Here is a 6,000-nt window from a genome sequence, read left to right as displayed (position 1 = left end):
TTGTTTGGGAAGCTCTTTACCTGTACTTTGATTCTAAATGATAGCTTTGCTGGGTAGAGTAATTTTGGTTGTAGGTCCTTGCTTTTCATCACTGAGTATTTACTGCCAATCTCCTCTGGCTTGAAAAGTTTCTATTGAGAAACCAACTGACAGTCTTATGGGAGTACCCTTGTAGGTAACTAACTGCTTTTCCTTTGTTGCTTTTAAGATTCTCTTTGTTATTAATGTTTGGCATTTTAATTTTGATATGTCTTGGTTTGAGCCTTTTGGGATTCATTTGTTTGGAATTCTCTGCGCTTCTTGGGCCTGTATGTCTATTTCTTTCATCAGGTTAGGGAAATTTTCAGTCTTTATTTCTTGAAATAGGTTTTCGATTCCTTGTTCTCTCTCTTCTCCTTGTGGTATCCCTATGATGTGAATGTTGGTATGCTTAATGTTGTCCAAGAGGCCCTTAAACTATTCTCATTTTTTGGATTCTTTTTTCTTGTTGCTGTTCTGATTGGGTTTTTCTGCTACTTTATTTTCTAAATCGCTGATTTGATCCTCTGCTTCATCTAATCTACTGTTGATTCTTCCTAGGGTGTCCTTCATTTTAGTTATTGTATTCTTTATTTCTGACTGGTTCTTTTTTATGTTTTCTATCTCCACTTTTATGTTTTCTACCTCTTTTTTAAAGTTCTCATAAGTTCATCTACTCTTCCCATAAGTTCATTGAGCATCCTTATAACCAGTGTTTTCAACTCTGCATCTGGTAGATTGCTTATCTCCATTTTGTTTCATTTCTTTTCTGGAGCTTTGTTTTGTTCTTTCATTTAGGAGTTGTTTTTTTGTCTCCCCACTCTGGCTGTCTTGCTGTGTTTGTTTCTATGTATTAGGTAGGGTTGCTATGTCTCTTGGTCTTCGTAGAGTGGCCTTATGCAGTAGTTGTGCTATGGGGCCCAGTGGCTCAGTCTTGCCTGGTCATCTGAGCTGGGTGCTCTAGCTGTATCTCTTGTATGGGTTGTGTGTGTGTTCCTGTTGTATTTGAGCCTTGGTTGCTGTTTTCACATCAGTGGGAGGGATTGACCCTTGGGCTCATTGGTTGTGAGGACTGACTGTAACTACTGTGGAGGAGCTGTTGTGCAGAGCTGACCATACAGAGCTAGATTTGCTTTAGCAGGGTTCTGGAGCCTGCCCTGTCTGCCTTTTGAGTATGTCATCCTCAGATGTAACCCTGGGTGGTGCTCCAGCTCATACTGTGCCAGCCACCAGGTATGCAGGCCGGGGTCTCCTGAGAGAGGTCCTACTGCAGGCCAAGTTCAGCCACAGCCTGTGCTCTGCACACTGAGGCCAGATGCTGCTTGTTTAGATTTTGTGAACTTTGAGAGAGAGATTTTAGGAAGGTCTGCTGCATGAGCTAAGACAGGCCATTCATATGGAAGTGGCTTAGTGGGCTCTCAAGTTGGGATGGGTGGGGCCTCAGGAAATCACCAGGGCAGAGTGATCTGTGTTAGCTATGTGATAGAGACTCAGATATGGTGGCCACCTGGGTCTGCAAGCCATGTGGAGGAGGGCTCAACAAAGGAACAATGCCCTCTGCCAGCACTTCTGTCTGAGATAAAACTGTTTCCAGCCTTTACCCTAAATCCAGACAACTCAGTTCCTCCCTATATGTCCCTGATGCCTTTTGAGCTGCTGCCTCAGCACTGGAGCTCAGAGCAAGTGAGTCAATCAGCAAGTAAGTCTGCATGTAGGCCTCTTAAGACGAATGTCTACAACCCAGAGACTCTTTTGTCTTAGCCACAATATCCACTGGTTTTCACAGCCAGAAGTTGTGGAGACTTTTCTTCCCGGCACTGGAACCTTGGGCTGGGGAATCTATTGTGGGGCTGGAACCCTTGCTGTTCTGGGGGGATCTCCACAGCTGAGATATTTCTCCTAATTCTCAGCCACCACACGTGGATGTGAGACCAGTCCATTTTGCATCTCCATCCCTCCTACCAGTCTCGAAGTGGCGTCTTCTGTTTGTCCCCAGTTGTAGGACTTCTGTTGAGCCAGACTTCAGGCAATTTCCAATGATGGTTATTCTGTAGTTAGTTGTAATTTTGATGTGGTTTTGAGAGGAGGCAAGTACAGCATTTACCTACTGAACCATCTTGACTGGAAACTTTAACAGCTTTTTTGAGATATAATTTACATATGATGAAATTCACTCATTGTAAGAGTATAGTTTACTTATTTCCATGAAATGTGTAGAATTGTACAACCAATATCAGGGTCCAGTTTTAGAACATTCTCATGCCTATTTGCAATCAGTTCTTGCTCCCATACTAACCATTTGTAGTTTTCTGTTTCTATCAATTTGATTTGCCCTTTCTAGAAATTTTACGTAAATTGACTAATAGAATACATAATCTTTTTGTGTCTTGCTGTTTCCACTTAGTCTCTGTTGTTGAGGTTATCTATATCTAGCATTTATCGGTAGTGTGTTTCTTTTTATTGCCGAATAGTATTCTACTGTATGGATCTATCACATTTTGTTTATCTATTGGCTAGTGTATGGACATTTGGGTTGTTGCTAGTTTTTGCTATTATGCACAATGATACTATGAATGTTCATGTATATGTCTTTGTGTAAACATGTGCTTTTATTTCTCTTGGGTAGATTCTTAGGAGTAGATTTGTTGGGTTCTATAGTAAGTTTATGTTTATCTTTTTAAGAAACAGCTAAAGTGTTTTCCAAAGTGGCTGTACCATTTTACATTTCTACCAGCAATGTATGAGGACTCCCATTTCTCTACATTCTTGTTAACATTTGTTATTGTCAGTCTTTGGATTATAGTCACTCTAATGAGTAGCACCTCATTGTGGGTTTAGTTTGTTTTCCTAATGACTACTGATGTTATGTATCTTTTCATGTGTTTATTAGCCATTTGTATATCTTCTTTATGAAATATCTCTTCAGATATTTTGGGATGTTAGTCTTCTTATTAAGTTGTCAAAATTTTCTTTATACACTTTATATTGTATGTGATTTTCAAATCTTTTTTGTGTCTTTTTATTTTCTTAATGATGTATTTGTTTGAATTCAAGGCCTGTGCCTTTAAATGTCTGTTTTATTGCCTTATGTAATGTTAGAGAAAGTACTTAACCCTCTATTTGGCAGACTTTGGTAACTATACTTAAATTATTTTATTATGCCTATGTTACTCAGTTTCAGCTTGAATATCTCTGGAAATGGGAAACTCACTTCATCCTCAAGTATGTCTTTTCCTCATATGACAGCTTCTGTTACACTTTTCTAATGTGGAACTGAATATTGTCTTTTGGTTACTCCTGCAATATTTGACTTTTGAGATTTACACAGAATCAGTCAGTTATCTCTTCTATATGAAAACAAGTCTTTCATTTATTTTTTGCCAGGCTAAATACTCTCAAAATTTTTAGATATTTTTAAAAACTAGTTATTTTCCATTTTGGCACTTTTCTTTGGATGCACTCTAGATGATTAGTATCCTCCTGAGATTGGTACAGCTGGAAATAAGTATAATTCCACAATTAGGATACTAAAACAAAAATAATAATATTTACCCATGCACAGGGCTAGGTCTTTTACAACTCTTTACAATGACAGTAGCTGAAGAAACTGAGGCTTACAGAAGTGCTTTCATCTGTCACTTCGCAGCTAATAAGTGACTATTAAGTCAGAATTTGAACTGAAGTCTGCTTAACTCCAACTCTTCACTCTGCTGCTTTTGGCTGACAGGGAATGCAGTGTGGCTATGTTCCCACCTCTATTCTGGATGTTCTGGTTCTATCAATTTACTCTAAGATTACATTAATCTTTTTGGCAGCAATGTTATACTTGGCAGCATATCACTGACTTATATTAAGCTTGCATTCAAATAAAATCTATGAATCTTAATAAGGTCTTAAATATTTGAGCTTCTGTCTTGTCTGGCCTGCCAGTCTTATCTTATGTACTAAATTTTCAGTATAAATGCAAGACTTTGTGTTCATCTCTTTACTTACATCTTGGTGATTTTAGCCTGTTTCTAGTTTTCCAAGATAATTTTGAATTTTGAGTCTGTCTGTGATATCAACTCTCCCTCCACAAATATGACCGTGTACATCTTTGATAAGTATTCTTGCTTTGATACACTGTCAAACAGATTAAGGTTGAATAAAGAATTGATACAGCATATCTATTTTTTCCCAAATATTGTTGAAGTATACTTTTCTAAAATCTAGAACACTAGAACATATGTTTGCCATGCTCACGGTTTTCTTTTCTTAGTATTATTAATATTAAGATAACATGGTCACCTAATTTCAAGGTTCTGGTTGAATGATGTTGAGGATATCAGTTACAATTATTGCTTCCTCCGCCTTTTGAGCAATAAGTTTATTATATAGGAAATAGAGAGTTTAGTAGGTGTTCTACTCTTTGAGACTTCTATCAGAAGATATCAGGATAATTTAAACTCATCTTCACTCTTTATAGTATGTTTTGGTACAAGTTTTGTAATGTTTTCTGAGAAAGTATGGTTCATATTTCTTTTCTGGTTAGTCCATCTATGGTATGCTACTGTAATAGTATAATTAGGTTTTTCTTTTTAGTTTCTCACTTTTATTGTTTACAGTCTTTTGTTATTAAGTTCATGAGTATATGGGAGTAACTTATGGAAAGATCACTCAATTTAGCTTTGAAAATTCCTATATTTGGGGGCTAACCATGCTATGTGAACTTGAGCAAGTCACTTCAGCCTTGTGGATCTCAGTTTCTTCATATATTTAGTAAGGATAATAATATTATTCTTTATCCTTTAAGATTACAAAAACAAGTTAGGATTTCAAAAATAGGCAACTATTAATGATTTATACAAATAGTGCCTTTATCTCCCATAACAAGAAATCAAGAGATGGGTAGTCTAGCACCAGTATGGTAGCTATGGTAGCTTCATAAAGACATGAAGGACTTAGGCTCGTCTTATCTTTCTGTCCACCATCTTTAGTGTGGTATCCTTTGCCCTCTTGCTTCTTGACTCATTGCCACAAAATGGCTACTATCACTCTAGGCCTCATGTCTATTTCAGGCATAAAGAATAGGAAGAATTAAGAAGCTGAAGGAAAAAAAAAACATGATTTTCTTTTAGTGAGGGTTTGTGTTTTAATTTGGCAAAGAAAGTCTTCTAGGGATGTTTGCCTGCCACTTATTGGCCGGAACCATGTTACTTGGCCATCTCTTGCTTCAAGGAAAGCTGGGAAATTGTATATTTTCGCTTTTCGGTCTCTACAGTAGAGGAAGGCAAAGGAGAAGAGATTGTGTTTAGGATTTTGGTCAGCTAATCAACAATGTCTGCTGCATACTTTCATAGGATTGTTGAAAGGATTCAATGATACAATGTAATTAAAAATTTAAGAGTGTAATTTAAATAAATGTAAACTAGATTTATTTTCCTCTTGACTTCTATTGATAATCTTAAAAACTAGAGTGTATCCTTGAATTAATTTATTCTAATATTGTATTCAAGCCTCAAAAAAATCTATGAGATTAGTTACTTGGTATAAATAGGTTTAGGTATAAAAACTGCATTATTTTCAAGCTGTTTTCATCTAAAATGAATAAGAAGCATTCCCACATTGGGCTAATCTTTGTGTACCACATATCCTAACCCTCATTGTCATGTTTTTTTTTTTTTTATATCCAGGCTTCTCTTTTAGGGCTCTGTTTATGTGTTTGAAAGTCATTTGTACACACAGTGTTCTACCTTTCATGCCACATGCCCAAGTTTTTTTAAATGGCATTGAGCGTTGCTTAAAGAGCCAAATCTTTCCTATTGATACCATCAACACAGGAATTCGTTTTTCCCTTTCAAAGCCATTGGTGTCAACAATGACAGAGCAGTTATTTTTTAGCATTTTCTCCTAAAATTCTCTAGTTTGCTATGTAAAACTTGAAAGTTTCTAGAGTTGTCATCTAGATTGCTGTTGATAATATCATTTATTTCTATGATAATT

The 6,000-nt window shown here is 36.6% G+C and overlaps 1 protein-coding gene across 1 annotated transcript in view; it reads left to right on the top strand.

Annotated features, from left to right (window-relative positions):
* Positions 1-6,000, top strand: part of LOC105304661 (inactive heparanase-2) — a gene marked incomplete at its 3' end in the record, with an annotated part of 440,017 nt that overhangs the window by 41,210 nt on the left and 392,807 nt on the right. The gene's annotated exons all lie outside the window — the stretch shown is intronic.

The sequence above is a fragment of the Pteropus vampyrus genome, unplaced genomic scaffold (genome assembly GCF_000151845.1).
Source record: "Pteropus vampyrus isolate Shadow unplaced genomic scaffold, Pvam_2.0 Scaffold348, whole genome shotgun sequence".
NCBI classification, from domain to species: Eukaryota; Metazoa; Chordata; class Mammalia; order Chiroptera; family Pteropodidae; genus Pteropus; species Pteropus vampyrus.
This window is presented reverse-complemented; position numbering and strand designations above follow the sequence as displayed.